This window comes from Pleurodeles waltl, chromosome 5 (genome assembly GCF_031143425.1).
Source record: "Pleurodeles waltl isolate 20211129_DDA chromosome 5, aPleWal1.hap1.20221129, whole genome shotgun sequence".
NCBI lineage: Eukaryota > Metazoa > Chordata > Amphibia > Caudata > Salamandridae > Pleurodeles > Pleurodeles waltl.
In genome coordinates this window covers 1,650,581,190-1,650,606,326 of record NC_090444.1, presented here as the reverse complement: position 1 = coordinate 1,650,606,326, position 25,137 = coordinate 1,650,581,190, and positions in this window count along the sequence as shown.

Sequence of the window (25,137 nt, the reverse complement as noted above, 5' to 3'; positions counted from 1 at the left end):
AATCGTTGACATGGGGGTGTATAACAGAGTAGTGAGAACAATATCAACACACCCTAACAGTGTGTTAAAAATATTGTATAAACATGATCTAGTTCACAAACTTTGCGTGTAAACTACCTACATATTGTGGAAAAGAGCATTGTAAAAACAGGTAATTATATGGAAATATTTTTATATATGAAAACAAAGCAGAGAAAGTGTTTCAATTCAGAGGGTTAGATTTACTGTTCCCAATATAATGTAAACAACAGTAGGGAAGGTGTTGGACTTTGGGGAGTAAACTATCAATATTGTGAGGAAAGCATTATTGTAATAAAACAGATAGGTATATTGAAATATTATTATATATAACATTAGAAGTAATTTATTTAAAATATTCAAATAGAAAATAATATGTAATGTAGTTTCAATAAGTAATGCAAATTTGATATAATATTTAAAAAATATGTATATTTATACATTCAAACATTGAAAAATATAACACCAATTAAACACTTTTTTACAAAACATTACCTTAAAAACAGAAAAATGGGAGGGTTAGATTTACCATTGCCACTTTAATCTAAACAACATTAGGGAATGTGTTGATCTTTGGCTGGGGTTAGAACTTCTATTTCTGCTTAAAACAAAATTAAGGAAAGTGTCAAACATTGTAAGGGTTAGATTTACTATTCCCAATATAATCTACTCAACAATAGTGAAATTGTTCATAGCAGATCCGGGTGGCCTGAGTGAAAGATGGGGGGTTGATCCTCCCATTTGGAGCTCCTTCTCCTAAATTGCTGCTGCCATCACTTCCTACCACAGCTGCACACCATGGCTTGAGGCGCTAGTCACCCATAATGCGCCCAGGATTATAGGCGGTTTAAAAATCCCTGGATATATGCCCATATGTGGGGGATCTAAGCTTCCCTGGGTACCACTCATGCAGCATCTCTGCAGTGGGGAAAAAGTAGGTTTGCCTCATTGCTTTGGAGAATCCAGTGCTCTGCTCCTGGTTTTGCCTTTCCTAGCCTCCAGTGCTGGGACCACGGCATAATGGCTCCATCATGTTCAGCCAGGCTCTGTAGTGGCCGCAGAGCTTGCAACCTCCGCAGTCTTGAAAAGGCTACCAAACCAAATGCAGAAATTATTTCTTTTAAAGGGTTTCCCACTACATGCAATAGTGGAAAGTGCCCCCTAAATGGGATGCCCAATATTAAAGCTGTTAGAGGCATGCGGGGTAGCTAAACTGCTCCAGGAACATGTCACTGAATCTTTGGTCACCGAAATGGAGCCCTCCCTACTGGATGTTCTGATGGCTGTAGCTCCAGGGTGAGGAGAGTACAAGTGTACAGACACTGCTACCCTCAAAGGTAACAATGTAGCAAAGGCCTCTGAAACTGTATTTCTGCCACAGAACAATAATTCTAATAGTGGTATGTCTAAGACTTCTTCTCAGAACCTTGCCCTGGAACCATTGCCCGCGGTTCTGTTACAGCTATTCTTAACATGGTGGGTGCCCCCATGCCTGCTGATATGGGGGGATGGCGGTGGGATGCAGAGGGACTCTGGCAACAGGGTTTTATACCATAAATGATGCAGGTACCCCAGCAAATGCTTGCAGTGGATACTGCTTCCCTCTTTACAGGAACTCACCCCCATCCTCCCAAAACTCACTAATCTGGTGCAATTATGGAGCAGTGGGGGCAGTGGGCGATGAGGGAGATATGATAACTGGGAGCAAAAAAATAGCTGCGTTGGATACGGGGCTGCCAGCAACATTGCCGGCAGAGCCTGACAGACTGGTTGTAGTGCACAACTGTAATAGCACTAACAAGCCTAGGGAAGCCAAGCAGGCACCTAAGGTTCCCCATCAGAGCAAGGGTACACCTTCACGGCCAAAAAATAAAACTATGTGCAGCATTTAACGAAAGGTAGCCCACTCCGGGATTGGGTTATGGCAAAAAAGGAGGTTAAAGCCGTAATCTCCCGACTGCCCGCCCTTCAATCAAATCATCGGTCGCCAACACCTGGGGATGAACAGACTGTAGATAAATTGCCCTCAGGAGACTTCTCTGATCCAGATAACTCACGCACACAGAGACAAGCCCTAGCTGTTCAGGCGACTTCCCTCCTGGTTACTCGCCTGTGGCCTCCATGGATGTTTTATCAGCCAACAGTGTGCAGGAGCCATCCTTGCTGGTACTATGGCAGCTACTTGAAGCTCTAGTGATGGAATATCGCACAGAACAAGATCCCGGTGAACAAAAAAACTGCTCTCTATTATCCTTGTTACTGCTAGACTTTGTATTGCCAGAGAATGGGAATCATTGATTCCACTGCAGGCTGCTGAATGGTGGGTACTTTATGAGATGGAACTGGCCCTAGCCAGAGCCAGGGGTATCAGCTCAATTAAGAAACTTGCTGATGTTTGGAGGGGGGTTAAACTGGAATCCAAGGGGTCTTAATGTTTAGTCAATGTTTAGCCTACAAAATCTAAGACTGCCAGACTTGTGGGGGAGGTCGGACCGCCGTGGCTGTCCGACTGCCACATGATGACCCTGGCAGTCAGACCACCAAAAGACCGCCATAGACCGCCATCTCCTCCAGGATCTCTGATGGGATGACAGCAGTCATGGCTGTAATCAGCACCGCCATGCTGATTACAACAATGTTCTCCACAAGCCCTTTCATGGCAGTTCAACTGGCAGGAAAAGGCTAGCAGAGAGCAAGTGCTGGAGGCCCACCTCCAGCACCACCAGAGTGCGCACTGTCTGCTTAGCAGATAGTTCACATTCCAATCATGCTGGGGGGGCTGTGCGATAGCATTGGACTTTGCTCCATGTGGAGCCGAGTCCAAAGCCGCCACATGCTTCCCACTGGGCTGAGCGGCTCAGTCCAGTGGAAAACTCGTAATGGGGCCGGTGGGGAGCCTTCCAGTACCGTGGCAATCTCCTCATCGGGAGCTTGTCGGTCTGGTTTTTCCGACCGGCAAACTCGTAATCAGCCTCTAAGCTTCTACTTATCACTGTGCCTGTATGATATAGGTCTGTTGCTGTTTGTGCTCATGGGCATGTAACCATAAATAGACTTTAGAGGTGTTTTATTTATTATTCCCATTCCAATCAAAGCAACAAAAGGAATGTGTTGGACTATGGAGGGATTACATTTACCATTCTCACTCCAATCTAAGAAACAGTAGGGAAAGTATTGGACTTTGAAGGGGTTAGAATTACTATCCCTATTTCCACATAAGCAAAACCAGGGAACCTGGACTTTGGAGGGGTTATATTTAATATTCTGAACCTAGGTTAAGCAAAATAATGGAATTTTTTGGACTTGAGAAGTTAGATTTAATCTGCCCACTCCAAAGTAAGCAAAAGCTTGAGAAGTGTTGGTGTCAGAAAAGCTTAATATACCATTTCAATACCTAATTATTTTTTTTTAAATGTAAATAACCAACAAAATAAAATTATTAACACATATTCAAAATAAAAAATATATACACTTTACAATGAATTATAAAAAGTAATTTAAGAATAATAACATAACAATAAGTTAAATAGAAATCAAAATACATACATTTAGAAATAAATGCACTTCCCTTCCTATTACCTGAAAAAACACTGATTCAACGTATTTTTTAAATAAATTTATAAATATCACAATACAGACAGTAAAATAGTAACTAAATAAAACAAAGAAAATTAAAACCAATAATAAATATCGTCCGTTTTAATGCTTGTTGTTAAATACACTCATCAATAAATTAACAGTTAATTAAAATGAAACAAATGATCTACATACCAAATGACCACTTAAATAGTACACATAATTCATTACCCTTTAAATATTGAATTAATGAAAATAAAAACTTTATAACCGTCTTCCTCCACAAACCCAGCTGCCCACTACTAAATTATGAATTTGTATTTAAACTACAGAAAAATTAAATGTGCATTAAAATCATAATACAGTTAAATAATTAAAAAGCAATCAAACCTTTGACATAATTAACAATTACATTTGCAATTAACATACAAAATTGGAAGAAATGACAAATTCGAAATAATTTCCCACTCTATTCCCTAACAAATTCTATAACCCAAGACTGAATTATAAATTAGTAATTAAACAATAGAAAGATAAAAAGACACACTGAAAAAAATACACTCAAATAAATAAAATAACAGTTTACAATTAAATAAGTTTAATACTTGACTGCCAATGATATATTCGATTTCATGAAAAACTATATTAAAATAAAAAAAATAAAAAATGTAAATAGCTTCCCACCTTTTTTCCTACAAACCAAACCACCTGCTACTAAATTAGAAATTGCTAATTGTAGGAAACTGGACCTCTTTGCAGATGTCCTCCCAGTTTTTGCTTCTTTTAGAGCTACCGGATGCTGGCTTTCAACTTTAAAAGTGCCCTGAGGCCTGATACCCAGACCTCAGTCCAGTGTTTGTTCCTTAAAACAAGATGATGTCTAATTGTAACACAATTGGCAAAGGACATTAGCACCCCTGTAAGGTGTTGGTAAATGGTACCCCTAGTACATAGGACATGGGTACTAAAGAGGGTCCCTTAAGGACTGCAGCATACCTTAATGCCACCTTAAGGGAGCCACATACAAATTCCACACAGACTGTCATTGTAGGCTGTGTAACATGGTGCAAACCATAAAGTAAAGTGCACACACCAGTGTGTTATGCCAAAAACACTGCACAGGCTACATGTAAGTCACCCCTACAGCAGGCTTTGGAGCTCTAAGGCAGGGTGCATTATGCTACTTGTGTGGACATATCTGCATGAGCAGATATGAGCCTGTGATGTCTAAGTCAATTCATAGATATTACAAGTGAACAGGGAAGCCACTTTAAGGTATGTACCGGGCACTGGTTTCCCTGCTACATAATGGCTTCACTGAAAGCTATGATATTTTGTCTCCAACACCTCACATTAATAAATCCCCACTGATTTGAGTGATGGATGTATTAATACATGCACCCAAAGGGTTTCCTAGAGGTACCCCCTGAAACCTACTAGTCCTCTAGTATGCTGGATGGCACAGTCCAGCCAGCCAATCCAGACAGGTTTCTGAACCTCTGCAGGTGAAAGCCCACACTCCCGGAGACCAGAAACAATGCCTGCTCCGGAGGAAGGTGTTAAGACCTCCTACAGCAGGATGGCTGGTGATTTAGCCTACCAAGGCCAGGGACTTTAAACTCCCTGCCACATTTGATATGTGACCCCAGCTTCCCCCAGTTCTGGGAGATGCCACCTCCTGCCCTGAGGCCCATCTGGCACCAGGGTGGGAAATTAGATAGTCAGGAGGCGTGTTACACTCCCAGGCTAGTCACACCTCTAGGGTGGGCTACCGGAAGTGAAGACAACAACAGGAATTCCACCATCTTGTGTGTGGTGGAATTAGGCACCTGAGAGCAGGGCTCTGTCCACTTTCCACACAAAGTGGTCATATAGGGGTTGTAGGGACCCCAAGGTTAAGTAGCCCACTGACTATTACCCTTCACTCCCCTTAACACCCCTAAATTAAGTGTTTTGTGGTCCCCTGACACTGGGAATGTAGATTCTACTGACCTAAGAAGAAGGAGGACACTGAAGAGCTGCAAAAAGCAAGAGCTGAAGATCAGCAAGTGACTTGGCCCCAACCATGCTGACCTGCCTGCTATCTTTAATAATTGCACCAAAGTTGACTTGTTCTGCAACTGCTCTGCCTCCAAATTCCTAGGAGGACTTCCAGCACTTCCAGGAACCACCAGCATCTCCTGTGGAGTAGTGGAGCTACTCCCCTGCACCCTGCAGACACCCAAGATTAACCATGAGAGCCCCAGACCATGGAAAACCCAACACCAAAAAGCACCACAGCACCTGAGCCCCCCCTTCCTGGGTCGAAGTGGGCCAATGTACCAACGAGGTCCTGAGAAACTCCAGAGCTGAACCCCACCTTGGGTTTGGCCAGATTTGTTCTCTAGTCACTTCCTGCAGTCTCATTTGTGCAGGAACCAAGAACTGCAAACAGTCTTCACAACGCAACCCTGCTGGATAAAACACCACTGCAAACGCACCCCTCAGCCCAAGTTGCTGTGTATTGATGGTGGCCCTGTGTGCCCAAGGCCCTTAAGGCCTGAGCTCCTTTTTGGGTTCAGCCAGACTGGGCACCCAGTTCCTACCTGCAACCTCTTTTCCCCAAGACTGTTAGCCATTAAAGTGAATGGGACACCTGACGCTGTAAAGGAACTCTGCACCCAGAGGCCCCAGTGCCTCCCAAAGTGACCTGTTGGTGCTGCCTTGGACAGTGCCCCATACTTACGTTAGCTCCAGAAGAATACTCCTGTAAGTCGTTGCCAAGTACCCATACAGAGTATAAGCTTCTTTCCCCATAGGATAACATTACTGCATTAAAGTTAATGCAAGTGTATCTGCTGTATACTTTAAAACTACTTAAAAAGTACTTATACAAAAACAAAGTTCTTGGTGTTACAAAAATATACAAAAATATGTGTTAGTTTTCTAACTTGGATTGGATCTCCTTATTGAGTGTATGTGTGTCATGTATTGACTGTGTGTATGCAGCAAATGTCCAACACTCCTCTTTGATGAGCCTAAGCCGCTCAACCACCCTACCACAATTAGAGCACTTGTGATTTTTAAAGAAAGCCCTGTCCACTCCTAAGGGTATACCTGCACTCTTTACAGAGCATACCTCTTTTTGATATATTATATAAAGAGTCAGCTTCCTACACTAATTAAATGCAAAAAATAAATGAAACATTAAAAATGATAACACTTATTCTACTGCAGCAACACTCACTGAGCACTCCTGCACAACAGTCACTGTGCACGTCTGTCACAGCACTCACTCTGCACTGCTATAGTGGTGTTCTCAACTACATCTGTGACACTGACAGCTCTGTGTGCTATGAAAGGACACCATGCACATTATCCTTACACTTTAATGCTCACTGTTCTGTGCCCACAATGTAGACTATTTCAACCAAATAATATGTGCTTATTAAAAAGTACTATTGGGAACATAAAGAAAGGTAGACAATAATATCCATTCATATGTATTTTATTAAATTATGAGAGAAAACGACTGCATTAATATGAGAGTTGGCTTGTCAACTGTTAGACTTGGCATCCTTGGCGTGGTCTCCCCCCTAACTTTTTGCCTCTGTTTCCCAGGTTGTTGATGTGTGCTGGACTCTGTTTTAGCTGTGTTTGTTACTCTGGGCACTTTACCACTGCTATCCAGGGCTAAAGTGTAAGTGCTCCTATGTAAAATGTATGTGTAATTGGATTTCCAAGATTGGCATATTTGATTTACTGGTAAGTCCCTAGTACAGTGCACTAGAGGTGTCCAGGGCCTGTAAATCAAATGCTACTAGTGGGCCTGCAGCACTGGTTGGGCCACCCACATTAGTAGCCCTGTAAACATGGCTCAGACCTGCCACTGCAGTGTCTGTGTATGCAGTTTTTAACTGCCAATTCGACTTGGCAAGTGTACCCACTTGCCAGGCCTAAATCTTCCCTTTTCTTACATGTAAGACACCCCTAAGATAGACCCTAGGTAGCCCCATCAGCAGGGTACAGTGTATGTTAAAGGTGGGACAAGTACTTATGTGTTTTATCTATCCTGACAGTGAAATACTGCCAAAGTCATTTTTCACTGTTGCAGGGCCTATCTAATAGGTTAACATGGGGGGTACCTTTAAATATGATTAAAGTGAGATTCCCTTTGGGAGCAGATGGACAGCTGGAGTTTGGGGTCTCTGAACTAACAATTTAAAAATACATCTTTTAGTAAAGTTGGTTTTGAGATTGTGTGTTTGAAAATGCCACTTTTAGAAGGTAGGCATTTTCTTGCTTAAAACATTCTGTGGCTCTGCCTGTGTGTGGATTCCCTGTCCGGGTTACTTTGACAGTTGCGCTGTTTGCACCTCTCTCTAGACAGCGACACAAAGGGAGCTGGGGTGTAGCCTGCATATCCTGATGAGCCATCTGTGCTAGGAGGAAGGGGAGAAGTGGTCACTAATACCTGTAAGGGGTGTGCCTGCCCTCACACAATGCAGTCTCCAACCTCCCGGTGTGTGTCTGGGGCCTGGCCTGGGCAAGGTAAGATCTCACAAACAAGGGAGACTCTCCTTTGAAGTAGGCCTACTTCAAAGGCCAAAATGGGTATAAGAAGAGCACCCAACCCCCTGAAAATTAGATCACTTCTGGACATCAAGATGAACCTCTGCCAAGGAGCAGAGCTGAAGAGAAGTGCTGCCCTGCCTGTGACTGTGCTGTGTGGAGCTATCTTGAAATTGCTGCTTCTGCCTGTGAAAGGGGACAAGGACTGGACTTTGTTGTGCATTCCTGCTTGTGAAGAAATCTCCAAGGGCTTGACCTGAGCTTGCTTCTGTTGTTGAAGTCTCAGGGCCATCAAAGACTTCCCCTGCAAGCACCTGGACTCTCTGCTGAGACTCCTGCCCTGCCAAGTGGTGCCCTATGCAGTTGTGGGCCCTTGAAAGGTGACGCTGGCAGCCAAAGACTTAAAAACCACGCACAGACTGCCATGTGGGGAAATTTTCGTCGCACCTTCTGAGAAACGGCTGAGAAACGACACGCCACCGGCTTTGAGGCTGAAATCTACGCTCCACCTGCATCTCAGCTGGAAGATCAACGCAACGCGGCTGGAGAAACGACGCACAACACCCGCTAACGGAGGCTGATAGCGACGCAAACCCCAAGCAGCACGGTTTTGTGATACCGTGCAACCGGATTTTCGAAGCAACACCGCTGGGTGTGGAAAATTAACGTAAAGCCTGCCCGGACCCGACGGTGCCTGTCTGGATCGACGCATCGCTCTCCTGCGGAGAGAAGAAAAGATGCCCGCCGACCCGACCGGAAGAGGAACGACGCACGGTCTAGCTTGCGAGTGAGAAATCAACGCATCGCTGGCCTTTTCCGACGCACACTTGCCGGTGCGGTGTTATTTTGACGCAAACCCAGTTACTTTTTCACGCTAACAGTGGTAACACTGTTTTCTAAGGATTTAAGACTCTTTTTGCTTTTTAATTCATAACTTGACTTGTGTATGGTGGATTTTTGTCATTTGGGTCTTGTTTTGTTTAGATAAATATTACCTATTTTTCTAAACCTCTGTTGTGTCATTTTGTAGAGTTTTCACTGAGTTACTGTGTGTGTTGGTACAAATACTTTACACCAAGACTCTGAAGCTCAGCCTGCCTGCTTGTGCCAAGCTACCAAGGGGTGAGCAGGGGTTAACTGAGGGTGATTCTCCTTTGCCCTGACTAGAGTGAGGGTCCTTGCTTGGACAGGTGGTAACCTGACTGCCAACCAAAGACCCAATTTCTAACATCAACATAACATGGTGTTTACTTATACAACATTCATTCAGGCTCAATTTATTAAAAACGAAGGGCCTCATTTAGAGTTCAGCAGATTGTGTACATACAACAGCGTGGCAGAAGGTTTTACTACCACCATGTCAAGGGTACTCTGCAAGTAAAATTTAGAGAGATGGCCACTGGCCCAATGGACATCTCTTTCATTGACAAGAACCTTGTCACATTGTTTCTGTCATCACATTGAAAGTTTGACAAACTGCTCCATCAACATGACTGAGCCATAAGGCAAACCTTCAATATTTTCCCCAAACATTACCCGAAAAAGTGATTTTCTTTTTTAACATAAAAAATGACCCCCTCACCATGGGAGATTTCTCCATTTATGGGGATGCTTTACAACTTTTCACTGCCCTAGGTAAAATGAGGGACAGTGAAAACTGGTCATTTGACAGCGCACGTTCAGTCAGGGCATTGGAGTTTTATGACAGTGGTGAAGATGGAATAGCCTCTACACCTGACATGCTTTTGTCCTCCCAACACTAAATGAGGTGGGTGGAACTTGGGTTAAGTGGAGAAGGCACTCTATTGCCTGGGCGACAGAGTACGTTCTCTGTCAAGCTCTAAATCAGGACCAACATGCCGATCTGGAGTTTCCTAGATAGGATACTCTGCTGAAAAGCTAGTGTATAATCATGGGATGGTTTAGCCCACACTGTCTGATCCACAGAGGGGGATTTTCAAGGGACTCTCCTCCCATTTACATTGTAATGGGTTTAACCATCACAAGGGGAATCACTGCTAATAAAGAGGACACAGGACTTCTGCCTGGCAGGTCAGAACGTAAACAGAGTTGTCAAGAGTTTTATGTCCTGCGCAGTTACCAGTCTAGCACTTTCAGACAAGTGGTGCAGTCATCCCAGGACCCCATAAGTAACCATACCCACAATCCAACAACGGGCGACGAGGACCACGGACGCCCACTCCGTGCCCTCGACTTGGTCACAACCTTTTGATGCCTGACCTCTCATATGATAACGCAGCCCTGTTCAACATCATGCCATGGAATAACATTCTCCCACTGGTCTCAGCAGCATGACCGCTACACGTGCAGCAACACATCCTGAAAGCTCCAGCTGCTCAAACTCGACCAGCCACCACTCGGGTGTCAACTGCCTACAGAGCACCACAACCGCTGAGGCTCAACCATCCTAACTCAGGCAAGACTCTGCATGGCTCTTACTGGAAGAACTACAGGCCCAAGCTAATCCAGCCAGGCTCACAGGCCAAATTTCTGGAGGATTGGGCATACCCTCGTGATTGCTCTATTAGCCTACCGACTGCTGTACAATTTTGTTGGGTACTCCCACCACACCGTCAGCTAGACAGCTCTGGCCTGCTGCACCAGAGGACCTGTCTTCCTGTGTGTTGGTTTTGGTGCACATCCGCCGCCCGTCTGCATCTTTCCCAGGGACCTGGTGAGAAGCAAGAGAAACTTGACTGTCCGCTAGGGAGGAGGACAGCACTTCGAGTTACAGCCTGCAATACCCATCATCAGTCACCCCACCCCAGGTTCCATCTCCCACCTCACGCATGGAGCCTGGATCACAAACAATAGCTCCTTAGGGCTCCGGAAGGCCACACAAGCAGAATCTCGTCCAAATCTTCAGTGCCCAAACACGCACACTGATGGCTTGCATACCCACTCGAGAGCACTTTGTGTGTGACAGGACTCCGTCAGCTCAAGCAGCAAAATGGAAGGACTGGGTGGATTGGTTAGAAACATATTTTTCTGTGGTGGCTTTAGAAAATGACAGGAGATGCCCCATGCTTCTCCATCTGGGAAGCATTGCAATACACAAAATAGCCAAGTCAGTAACAGAGGTGGGATGGCCTATCACCTACACCTCTTTAAAGAACACCCCGATGGCCTATTTTGAACCACTGGTCAACCCGTACTGTGAGCGTTTCCTATTACAGCAAGCGAGACAACAACCTGAAGAATCAGAGGATTCTTTTTATAACTGTCTCAAGGAGCTAGTCAGTGCAAGCACCCTGCCAGATGTTAAGGATAAAGTCCAAGCACAATTTGTCCAAGGCTATTCCTCCGCAAAGCTAAGGGAGAGCATACCCCAAGTGCTGGGGATTTCCATGGCAAACATCCTAACCCTCTGCTGTTCTAAAGAACTCTCCAAGGCTGCACACATGGAGGCAGCCGTGCAACAACACTTAAAGACTGAACCCATTAACGTCATAACCACTTGAACACCAACAAGAAAAGTGATATGTGAGGTCAGCTACTGTCTGTGAAGAATCTGAAGTGGAGGAGGTTGAGGAATATGTAAGACAAGTGGGCGAGAGATTGCGACCCCTACGAATTTCCCTGTCAGAGATTCTGAAATTGGCCCAAGAGGATACATAACTCCAACTAGCGCTGTCCGCTGTAATGTCTGGTAATTGGGACAAGATGAAGAAGAACGTGTCTTTTCACATCACCAAAGCCAAATACACCCTGCTGTTTCTGCAATATGCCCACAATAAATTGGCCTAATCGTCAGAGGTGTGCCTACTTCAAGGGCCTCGTCTGGTGACTCCTAGACAACTTCAACAATAAATAGTAGACCTGTCACATTCATGCCACCAGGGTGTTGTCAAGATGAAAGCCAGACTCCAGAGTAAAGTGTGGTTCCTTGGCCTCAACAGTATGGTAGAGAGAACTGTCATCCAATGCCCTATGTGACAAGCGTGTGGCCCTCCCATCATCACTCCTGCCATCACTCCTATTCCATGGTGTCAAGCCAGCATAGATTTTAATAGCCTTTGTGATAGCTGAAATATGTTGATAGTGATTATTGATTTTTCAAAATACCCAGAAGTGAAAATTGTAGATTCCATGACCGCTCACCAAATCATCTCTCGATTGGAGAGTATCATGGCTACCAGCAGCCTCCTCCATGAACTCCGCACAGACAACAGACCACCATTCTCCAGCCAGGAGTTTGAAGAATATTTAAAATCCAGAGGCATCCACCATGTGAAGACCACACCCAGGAGGCCTCAAGCAAATGGAGAAGTGGAATGCTTAATGAGGATAGTTAACAAGGTACTCCGCATTGCGCTGGCTGGTGGTCAAAACCTGGTCTGTGCACTGTATGCCTTCCTACTAGAGTACATGCTTACTCCCCACACAACCACAGGAGTCACTTCAAGTAAACTGTGCACCAACCACCAATTCACAGATACCATTTCTCTTGTGGACACACCGTCTGGGATCCAGAAAAAAGTGTCAATCCCCAGGGTCAACGTTAAGAAAAGAACGACATGATGTCCTCCAAACTAAGAGAACGCCACTATTAACTGAGAGTTGGTGATACAGTACTTGTCATAGACCGCACCGGGGAGCAAATTTTGCTTATCTTTTGAACCACATCCATTGAAGATCGTGAAGATAAAGGTAACAATGATCACCACCACTAGAGGCGAAAGGACAAACACCAGAAATGTGGCCTTCTTCAAGCGTTACAACCCTCCAGCGATTAAACAGGCGAGGATTCATCAGCCTCAGGGTAGAGAAATCCCAAGCATGATGTTGACAGCCCTGAGGGAATGTCTCAGGATGACGCCAGTTTGCCTGGAAGCCTGCAAGGAGATCCCAACTTGACTGAAAAAGGGCAACCAGCATCAGGCGAGCAAGATCTTAACACTACCACCGCAGACAAACACCCCCAAGGCAATGCCCACAGTCACCACAAGGGAGCATCCAGATACGATCTCAGGCCGCATCCAGCCGGTTCCACTAGGCTAAAGGACTTTGTTCTGCAGTGAAACTACACCATGAATGACTAGAGATCAGGGTATGTTGAATACCTATGTCCTATTTGAGATTTCGTGTTTTGTCTGTTCCTTTTCGTCTTATTTATGTTTTTTGTTTTTCTTTTACTTTTCTTTTATTTTCTCTTTAGCCTTTTTTTCCTACTGTTATTATCTTATCCTTTTTGTGTCTCCAAGTGCATTCTTTTTCTTTTGTTCTTTTCATATCCAGTGGGGAGAGGTATTGCATCATGGGATGGTTCAGCCCACACTGTCTGATTCACTGAGGGGGATATGCAAGGGACCCCTCTCCCTTTTCCATTGTAATGGGTTTAACCATCAAATGGATAATCGATGTTATTAAGGAGACCACTGGACTTCTGCCTGGCAGGTTAGAACGTAATCAGATGTGTCAGAGTTTTATCTCCTGTGCTGTTACCAGCCTACCACTATGAAACATGTGGTGCGGTCATCCCAGGACCCCATAAACAACCATACCCACAATCCAAACACCTAGCAGATGTCCCATCCACAGTATTGCAACTACATTGTAGCTTATTTTACTTGTAATACTGTGAACAAGATATCCACTACATTTTGACAAAGTATCCCGTTTACCAAACCCTAAATTAGGCCCTGAATACTTTGATTTCATAGCACCATCTTTTCAATAGCAGGACAAGACCTACATCCTTCTCAAGATCCTGCTGACTCGGTGTCGCTATCATCCTTTTCACTCCAATGAATTGAGCGAGTGGAAATGCAAATAAGGTGGAAAGAGATTAGAACTAGTTACACTCAAGACAAAAGATGAACAAATATGAGACACGAGAAACAACATACATATTTACACTATTTTTGTATGCCCTAATGGTGGAACCGAACAATTCTAATATTTTGAGTACTAATGATTTCTATGATAGATTTTAGTCGTAAATGATAGATTAATAATATTGCACTTGAAATTATAAAGATAAAATTGATGTAATTTCCCTTTACCAATCAGTGCCGCCTGCATGAAATTTCTCCTTACTCTTTCTGCAGTTTACACAGCACAGGATACTGTGATGTAACTGTTTATTTTTCATTGAGCACAATGTACCAATAATGAAATGTCTTCATGTGCTTTATATATTGTTTTCGAAGGCCTTCAGCTGTCGCTTCCTGATGATGGGCCCTGTAGAAAACATTGGTGTATGAGCTATTGTTTGACTGATGTATCATAATGTTGTGCATCTCTGGAAGGCAACAGCGCAGAAGCTGCTGGAGATTTCTGTAGAGATGGCCTAGTGTTAATATGGTTTTAGTGACATGTAATTATGTGATGGCTTGGAACTGTGTTTTCACTAGCCATACCATTGTGAGTTAGCAGCTTTTGCTCATTACTTATCTTAGATATGTGTAGAAACCGCCCCTGTTTTCGGGGGTGAGCAGAGACGTTTCCTTTTCCTCATAAGACTTTATTTCTTTATTCATTTTGTTGCATGCCTGGGACTTAGAATTGTTTTGACTTCTGATTATGTAGTTTGCATTTACGTCTTCATGGCATTTAAACATTTAGGGCCGGATTCACAAAGTTAACTTAAACGTTTGGTCTAAGTTTAGACCAAAGGTCTAACCATGAAGGGCATTTACGAGTAGCATCTTTAGGACCGCACTCAGGGTGGAGATCCGCACACTCGGAGCGGAGCTCCGTCCCAAGTGTAGAGGTAAAGATACTACTTGTAAATGCCCTTTGTAAATTCCCAAAGTCGTAAACTTAGACGTTTGGTCCCCCTTTCTGTACGGCTTCATTGAGATTCTGTAATAAATCCTTTAACATTTCTCCATCCTCGAACTCAATTAGTAAGTAATCTCACTGTCTCCGGGGTCTTATTGTCCACGCTTCCCACCCTTTATTTCTATGTGTATCGCCACTTTTAACCTATTTCTGAATCTCAACCTGACATTCTATACCTACCTCTAGCTTTAAGCAGACCTAAGCCTCCTAGGTTCATGTACTCTACCCGCCTAAACGCTGTACTACAGTACCATTTAAACCTTACATTTTAAGCTCCGCCTCCTCCATCTGTCTACATATTACTTACTTAGCGTCTGAGCACAAAAAATTGTTTCACTATCTAAAAGTGAAATCTACTGGCTTTGTCAGTAGCTGTGTCTATTTGTGTGAAGTTGCAATGCGAGTGTCCGCCTTTCCAGATCCGCTACACTTCACGATAAAGTAGTTCTAAAGCATGTTCGTTTATTATCCTATCTGTTCTGTCATGTTTCCCCCGAAGTGTCAGTGCACCAGTTAATGTTGCACATGAATAAGAATCATTTTGTTAGTGTTAAGAATACAAAGAGAACCGTAAACTCTTTTCAAAGAAAGGTTTTACGTAAGGCGATTAGAAAAGTAGAACAGCACATGTTCAGTCAATAAAGCTTGTTGCAAACTCAATTACAAACATTAAAGTCCTTCAATGTGGATTGTAATTAGATTATTAAAATGGATTAATCCTCCAGACCCCCAGAGGAAAGTTCATAATTTGACAGGAAAGAACATCATGGCACAGCTTTGTATCTGAAAACTTACAGGAGTTGAACTTCTTGTGTGCAAAAGTCTGGCTGCCCTGAAGAAACTAAAGCAATATTTAAAAATAAACAGCAATAACTGTTGTTGCACCAGCTGTTTTCACGTTACCCATGTCAGCTGCCAGCATCCTGATAACAGCAACCCTTGCTCAGAAGCTTTTTAGTGGTCACACATGCCCTTAGTTAGAAAAGTAGGGCTTTAGGTAATTTATATTACGCTAGTCTAGGCTTCGTAGATCATGCTTATTGGGCTGCACATGGTTCATGTAGTTTTCCCTTTACTCTTAGGCCTAACTATTGTGCAGTTTTCTCTCATAAAACATGATTGCATTGGTAACACTAGCATTGGCAAAGCCAATAGGTTTCACCTACACAAGAGCTATTTGCTTTTCTGATGTCTTTTAGACATGTTGTACAGCAGCGTGGAGTAGGGTGGGGTGGAGCGTCACAATGGTGTGTAAAGTAGAGTGCCATAGAGCGGAATGGCATAGAGTGGCATAGAGTGGAGTAGCATATAGTAGAGTGGAGTCATGTACAGTGGAGCGGAGTGTGTGGCATAGAGTGGAGTGGCAGAGAGTAGATTGGAGTGGTATAGAGTGGAGTGGGCTGTTGTAGAGAAGAGCAGAGTGGTTTAGAGAGCAGTAGCGTAGAGAAGAGCAGCACAGAGTAGAGTTGAGCAGAGTAGAGTGGCTTAAAGTACACTAAAGTTGCATAGAGTAGAGTGGCATGAAGTAGCACAGAAGAGAGTGGAACAGAGAGGAGACAATTAGAGTGGAGTGGCATGACATAGAGTGGTGATAAGTGGCATAGAGTGGAGTGGAGTAGAGTGATCTAGAGTAAAGTGCTGTGGAGTGAAATGGCATATAGTGAAGTGATGCGGAGTGAAGTGCCATAAAATGGCATTGAGTGGGGTAGAGTGGCGCAGAGTGTTACTTAGTAGAGTGGAGTGGTATAGAGTTGAGTGACAGAGTGGCGTACAGTGGAGTGGCATGGAGTGGAATGGCATAGAGTAGAGTGAAGTGTAGTAGAATGAAGTGTAGTAGAGTGGAGTACAGTGGTGCAGAGAAGACTGAGGTACAGTGCAGTAGCGTAGAGTGCAGTGGTGCAGAGTTGTGCAGAGTAGAGTATAGTGACCTGGCATAGAGTATAGTGGCTTACAGTAGAGTGGTGCAGAGTATAGTAATAGAGTACAGTGGCATTAAGTGGTGCAGAGTACAGAGGTATATAGTGCACAGGCATGGAGTGCAGTGGCATAGAGTACAGTGGTGTGGAGTAGAGAGGTGTAGATTGTGGTGATAGAGTGGTGTGGAGTAGAGTGTTATAGAGTGCAGTGACTCCAAAATTGGTCCAATATAGAATAGAGTGGTGTAGAGTGCAGTGGCATAGAGTATTGTGGCATAGAGTGCAGTGGTGTAGAGAAGAGTGGTGTAGAGTAGAGTGATTTTGAGTGCAGTTGTGTGGAGTAGGGTGGGGTAGAGTAGAGTGGCATATAGTGCTCTTGCGTAGAGTACATTATTATAGAGCGGTGTAGAGTGAAGTGACGTAGAGTGTGGTGGCATAGACTGACATAGAGAGAGGTGTTGTAGAATGCACCGGAAAAAGAGTAGAGTGGTGTAGAGTAGAGTGGGATAAAGGACAATGGTGTAGAGTGCAGTTGCATAGAGTTGTGGAGAGTAGAGTGATATGTATTGCAGTAGTGTAGAACACAGAGGCATAGAGTAATGTAGAAGCGAGTGATGTAGAATGAAGTGACAGAGTGGTGTAGAGTGCAATGGTGCAGAGTAGAGTGATATAGAGTGCTGTGGCATTTAGTGGTGCAGAGTAGAGTGGTGTAGAGTGCAGCGTCAGAGTGGAGTGGTGCAGAGAAGAGTGATGTAGAATGCAGTGGTGCAGAGTAGGTGGTGTACAGTACAGTGGTAAAGTGTAGTGACATAAAGTGCAGTAGCATAGAGTGGCACACAGTAGAATGCAGTGGCATAGAGTGGTGTAAAGTAGAACAGAGTGGGGTACAGTGCAGTGGCATAGAGTGCACTGGCAGAGTGGTGCAGAGTGAAGTGGCATAACGTGCAGTGGTGTAGAGTAGAGTGATGTAGGAGGTAATGGCAAATAGTGGTGCAGAGTAGTGTGGCATAGAGTGCAGGTGCATAGAGTGCAGTGGTGCAGAATAGAGAAGAGTGATGTAGAGAGCAGTAGTGTAGAGTGGTGTAGACTGCTTTGGTGTAGAGTGGTGCAGAGGAGAGTGGTGTACAGTACCGTGGTGTAGAGCTGAGTGGTGCAGAGTGGAGTAGAGTTACTGAGTGCAATGACCTAGAGTAGTGCAGAGTAGAGTGTTGTAGAGTGCAGTGGCAAAGATTGCAATTGTGTAGGGTGCAGTGGCATAGAGTGGTGCAGAGTAAAGAGGTGTATAGTGCAGTGGCATAGATTAGTGGCGTGCAGAGTAGAGTGGTGTAAAATACAGTGACAGAGTAGAGTGGTGCAGAGTACAGTGCCATGGCATAGAGTTCAGTGCTGTAGAGTGCAGTGGTGCAGAGTGGAATGCAGAAGAGTAGAGTAGAGTACAGTAGCATAGAGTAAAGTGGTGCAGAATACAGTGGCTTAAAGTGCAATGGTGTAGGGTGCAGTGGTGAAGCATAGAGTGTGGAGGCATAGATTATAGTTCTGCAGAGCAGAGTGCAGTGGCCTATAGAGCAGTGGAGTAGAGTGGCATAGATTAAAGTGGCATAGAGTAGAGTGGTGTAGTATGCAGTGGCATAGAGTGCTGTGGTGCAGAGTAGAGTGGTTTAGAGTGCAGTGGCATAGACTACAGTTGAGTGGTGCAGAGTACTGTGGCATAGAGTGCAGTGGCAAAGTGAAATGCCATAAAGTGCAGTGGCATAGAGTAGAGTGGTGCAGAGTAGAGTGGTGCAGGGTGCAGTGCATTGGCATAAAGTGCAGTGGCATAGAGTGCTGCAGAGTAGAGTGACAGTGGTGCAGAGTACAGTGGCTTTGAGTGCAGTGGAGAAGAGTGCAGGATCATAGAGTGGAGTGGTGCAGTGTAGAATTGAGTGGAGTACAGTGCAGTGGAGTGGAGTGCAATATCATGTAGAAGAGTGGTGTAGAGTGCAGTGGCATAGAATTGAGTGGTGCAGAGTAGGGTAGGGAAGAGTGCAGTGGTCCAAAGTGGGATGGCACGGAGTGCAATGGGAATAGAGTGGTGCAGAGTGCAGCAGCATAGAGTACAGTGGTGTGGCATAGGTGCAGGGGCACATCATGCAGAGGCACATCATGCAGTGGCGTAGAGTGGTGCAGAGTAAAGTAGTGTAGCGTGCAGTGGATTAGAGTGCAGTGGCATAGAGTGCAGAGTAGGAGGGAAAAGAAACACCATGGAAAGGGGCGGTGGGAAGGAATAGAAGCTACATTGAGGGGGATATGGGACACAGACTGAAAACAGAGACAGTCATATGGAGTGTTTGAACACAAAAACGGGAGCAGTGGATGAACACAAGTACTTGGTCTGTGCTCCAGGGAAGGCCAAGCACAAGAAGTGGATATAACCCATGCATGCCATGACAAACAGGAGCAGGGCAAACGAGAGCAAACCTGAAGTTAACAGAAGGTAAGCTATGGGCGGGCTTTAATACCACTGTATGTGACCATGTCTCGCAGCAGAAACCTAAAAATTGATAGACCTGTGAAACGGAAAGCGTGACGTGTATTTTTCTCTTGCCGAGAGTCCATTTATTAAGCTGTATCGATAATTTTGGTAGGTAACTCTACACACTTAAGTACCTCACATACCTTTTTTCTTGACAAGTTCAACAGTGGCAACCTCACGTATCACCAGCAATTTCCAGAGTTTTTGTGAAAAGCAATGACAGTACAGGAGGTTACAACTTTCCACACACCTTAACCAATGCGAGCATTATTAGAAACATGCCTCGTTATTTTCACACCCCAGTTGCCCACTTAACTTCAATGCTAAAACATAAGGAGAGAGCGTTCAAATTGAATGTGCTGTTGCTCCAGCAAAGACAAAGGGCCCGATTCACAAAAGTAAAATTAGACGTTTGGTCTGAACTGAGACCAAACGCCTACGTTTATGACTTTGGGAATTCACAAAGGGAATTTACGAGTAGTATCTTTATGTCAGGACCTAAAGGGGATTTACCAGTAGTATCTTTAAATCAGCACATAAAGATACTGCTCATAAATGCCCTTTGTGAAATCTTAAAGTCGTAAACTTAGGCGTTTGGTCTAAGTTTAGACCAGCCGTCTAAGTTTACCTTTGTGAATTGGGCCCAAACTGTTTGAAATACTTATGCATATTTATGCATAATGCAGATGTCCTTATTTGAGTAGATTGCCTCTACCCTCAGTATACAAGTTGAGAATGTATGGAGGAGGGAGAGGAGAGGAATACTTCTGAAAACATGCACACACTTCCAAGTAAATCCATAAATATATCATATACCCACAAAAAATCCTATAATAGGTGTATTCAGGAAGACAGCATCGTGCAATGGTACTTGAATTGCCATTTAAATTAAATGGCATTGAAGCTGTCCTAGCTCTAACTTTTTCCATTTCTCCTTCCTACCAGATTCAAAGTATAGGACATGTAGTAAATGGTGAATATTGATTTAGATCAGATGACTCTAAACCTGCGCATTGTATAGGTCATAGCTCAACAAAACCCTGCACCTGTGATGAAGCAGAAAATGAAGGTTTTCATTTATTAGCGCTTAAACGTAGTGTTGAAATAATCATGTGTGACTTTAACCGAATTAATAAAGATTGTACGGGGACAAAATGTGCCCTCAGAGTAGTTTGCCAACATTTATAAGCGTGCTTTATATAACGTGATGTATTAGAATTGCACTAATCCGACATAATCATAAACGTATGCTACGATTTGCTTGTTTGAAATGTTTTAGCTTAGCATAACTTTAGCGGAGCCTTTGGCCTAGTTGCCTGGTCTCACGGTTTAGATGCTCGTATTTTTCCAATGTGCTATTAAACGTGTATTTTTGCTTGAAGCTGTACTTTTCCACTGAGATCGTTCACATGCTTATCTTAAAGTTTCGTGCCAGCCTGGCATATTTTTCTCTTTACTCCAAGGTCGATCTGCAGGTGCGGACAATGGAGGCTCTGAAAGTGAGCTAATTGGTATAAAATGTTGCAACTTGCGTACCCATCTCCAAGGATAATGTATGCTTAAGTAAAAGCTTGAGAACTGTTGTTTTTGATTGGACAATTTGAAGCTAACCTATGAACCCTCCAATGGAAGACCCTACTGGATTTGAACTGTTGTCTATAAAAACCAGGTGCACGAGAAGAAATTAGGCCATTACCAGCCATTACCCGACATCGCACCCATTGCGCCATTTTGTAGCTATTATGGCCCACTTTGCTGCGACGCCATTTTGGGAGATACTTTGATGCTTTCTCTAATCGAGAGAAAGAGACTTTAAATGATTCTTGCCCTAGAGACTTTAACTTTGATTTGTCCCTTTGCATGAAGTAATAGTTTTACCTTGCCGCCGTGAGGCAATTGCCCCGTCCACCCCTGCCCCTTTGTCCCGTCCCATGCTGATTGAGAAACGGTACCTGTGAGACGAAGACTTCCTTGAATGCTGATTGTAATTGGTAAATATGAAAGGAAATTGTACAATTGCATTGTGTTTCTTTTAGGCAACCAACTGCTGATTTTTGACAAGATCCCTAGTTAGGAGTTTTTCTAAATTAATGTTGCTAAATTGTTTTTGCATGAAGTCCCACATGCTGATGCTAATTTGAGGTTAGATGAGGATTCCTTTTGTTGCACGATGCAATTTAAGACCTTGTTATGCTGACTAAATGTATGCAATTAGCTCTTTACAGATCATAGTTTTAGTGATTTGCATAGCTATTATCGAATGCCTTGTGATTCAAATGCTGCATAGATTACACTTGTTCCGCCGCTATGGACAGCTATTAATGTTCATTTATGTTTATCATTTGGTGTTGAGACACATTTATATTGTGCTAGCTTTGTTAATATAGGGAAATAAATTCACTAACTTTGAATAAACTGGTGTGGTTATTCCTGACTGAAAGGTCAGGGTTCGCCGAAATGTATTCTGGATTAATTGTTAAGTGTTATGTTGATCAGGGTATTGCTTATGTTCGTTATTGATTATTGATTTAATGAAATTGATCGATATATAAGAGTACGGAGAGTTCCACTTAGTCAAAAGATTCATCGGCCTAAAGAGCGTCCGAATACAGGTAAATTATTAGTACGGACCGCTCTATCAGTAGATGGTAGCAGAGGACGGTTACGTCTTTTGGGACCCTGTACTCTTAAAGTACATGGTGTTGAATTAACGGTTACGCCCTTTGAAACCCCACTCGAGAAGTTGAATTAGATTTTTCTTGGATAAAACTGATTGACAGAATGATGATGGGCTAGGTCCACCGCGACTTTCCCGGGATCTCGGAGCTTGCGAATGAAGAGAATGGAGGTGTGGAATCAGCGTTGGCGGTACTAGTGATGGTATGAGTGAAGTTAGGGTTTTGCGCTTGCACAGCTTATTGCCGCAGGTTGGGTGAGAAGGTTGCGAGGATTTTTTTTCTTTTTTTAGGGAATAGCGGAGGTGCGACTCCGAGTGTAGAAGTAGGGAAGTCGTCGAACTTCATAGAAATAGCAGAGGTGCGGCTCTGAGTGTGAGAGTAGGGAAGTCGTCGAACTTCATGTGCCTGTTCCCGTTTTCTGCATAAAAAGGTCCACGTGGTTGTTGTTGTTGAGACGGGCCCTGTGAGGTCAAGAGACTCCGGAGTATGTTGATCTATGTTGTGGTATGGGCGGTTTAGTAGGTTGATCGGGCGTGGTCAACGAGTCGGTACGTGTGTTAAGGGAGTGAAAGGAACTTCGACTTCGGGCTTTGGCAAGATTCTAAGTGCACTAGAATAGATCATTGACAAGTTGAGAGTAGGTCTGCGGGTCAGATTTGCTTGCGAACGTGGGGACCGAGAAAGACGGAATAGCGGCCGAGGCTAGTGAAAAGTCCCTAAGGTCCTGAAGCGACTGTGTTACCCTTCCTGTAGTAAACCGACAGATCTGTTTTATTTTTTGGTAGCTCGCGATACATGCAAGAAGTGGTTACGAGAGGAGCTGAGTGAAGGAGGACTAGCCGCGAGGCTTTGTCAGCCGCAGTGTGTGTGAGTGTGACGTCACTAGGAGCCGCGCTGGGATAGGTTGGTTGGAGAGAAGGGTCGCGCACGGATTGGACGCAGTCCGTGGGGCTCGATTGGAAGGGGAAAGGCAGGCGAAGAGTATTCCGGGAATTAAAGTCACCTATTGATTACAAATTTTGTGAAATAAAAGACGAGAAAATGACATTTTTTAAAGCATTAAGGAGTGCTATGAAGGGGGAGTCTTACATTAAAGCGAGCGTAGGAGAGGAGACGCCGCCCGAGGGTACACCAGCTTACATTGTAATGGAGGAAAAAGGGGTAGCTCCGTGCCTTTGGCTAAAGCAATGGCACAAACTGACAGAGAAACATGGGAGCGTAGCATTCCCGATCCATGGGACATTCAATATAAGGATACTAGAGAATTTGAGATTCACGATGTACGACATGAAGGTACCTCCAAGGCCAGCACAGTTTGAGGCTCTAGCAATTTGGGAACTGATGGCTAGACAGCAGCAGCAAAATAAGTTCGAGAACAGGATAAGGAAGGTAGAAAAGACACTAGCGGACGCTAGGTGGGATAATGCACAGAAGGTGTGGAGGTCAGATGTACTGCAGGGGATAAAATTGTTTCCCGCAAATACTAAGGAAGAAGAGGAGACAGGTAAGAAAGCTACCTGTAAGACAAACAGGAGGTGTTCCAAGGATAGAGAGGACGAGGAAAAGTTGAGAAGGGAAGAGGAGTTAGAGGATGAGGAGTTAATCATGCAATTGCTGAACGACCGTCCACCACCTTATGCAGAGAGTGGACAAGGTCCAAGTACCAGTTCTGCCCCTCCGGCACCGGTACAGAACGGTGAAACTCAGAGTTCAGGAGCTTCATCGGGATCTAAGGACCCGAGTCTACTGTTCACCCCGCAGATACCGCAGGTTAGGAGAATATATCCAGATGTGCCCATGTTGAAACCGGCAGAAAATTATCAGCCGCAGATCCCAGGGTACTACAGCAGTGACAACGGTGCAGGAATGATTCTAGATCCAACCGTAAGGGGAGTACAGAATGGTCACAATCCAACAATGACACAAGCTGAATCAACTCAGTTTTTGATGCCTCAGAAGCAGATGCAGGGGGGAACAGCACATGCTCAGATGACGGGGAGTCAGATGGGCATGCCGGCAATGATGACCCATGGTGTGGGAATGAACATGCCTCAGAACATGGGGAATGGACAAAACCCAGATGCGATATCGCTACCCATTACTGTAGGTCCACCGGTACCTTTGTACAGTCAGCCTAATCTAGGTATGAGCGGTCAGGGATCAATGCTGCAGAATGGGACAGAGAGGAGGTGCATAGAAAACACTCCAGGGATAACTCCGATAGCGGCTCAGCCAACAGGATCTGGGACCTTGATGGAGATTAGTCCCATATGTGCTCAGTCGACACTGGTGAGGTTGAGTCCCCCACTGATAATACCTCTGTCATCGAATACTGAAAAGTTGCCGCAACCATCAATGGCAGTCGATGTGAACGCTACACTGATGGGGTTGAATGCGCAACAGCTGACACAATGGTTCAACAGTCTAAATTCCACACAAAGCTCGGACAGTGGGAAGGGAGAAGATTATGTGAATAGGATGAGGTTGAACATGGAAGCACAAGAATTGGTGGAAGGGACTATGGGTGTGAATAGGTTAGAGTCCTACTCGGAAGAAGAGCTGAGGTATCTATGTCCCAGGATAACAAAAGAAGTGAACAAGGTACACAAAAGCTTGCAGGAAGTAGCTGACAAAAACGGAGTTGATATAGACAAGACGAAACTCTTGAGCAGGAGCTATAGGTTGGATTTTGGGACCACAGATTTTGAACACATGAGGTCAGCAGGCATGAAGGCGCACCTTAGAGAACTGCTGCAGAGTGCACAAGTGTGGAGGTGCTTAGACAAGTGGGAAAGCAGGTGGGTAAAGAGAAAGGAAAAGAGGAGGGACAGTGCTACAGAGCTCAATGAGAGAAGACCACAGAGTAGTGAGGCAGTAACCATGTTACCAATGAGGGAGACAGAAGGGGGAAAATTAATACATGTACCATGGCACAGAAGCGACATTCAGTCATTTACGGATGATTTTCCCAAACTGAGAGAGAAGCCGATTGAATGGTATCAACAGACTGATAGGTTTGTGAAGCTTGCAAAATGTCTCTGGGAAGACCTGAACACCCTCTTTGAGATTGTGGTTCCGG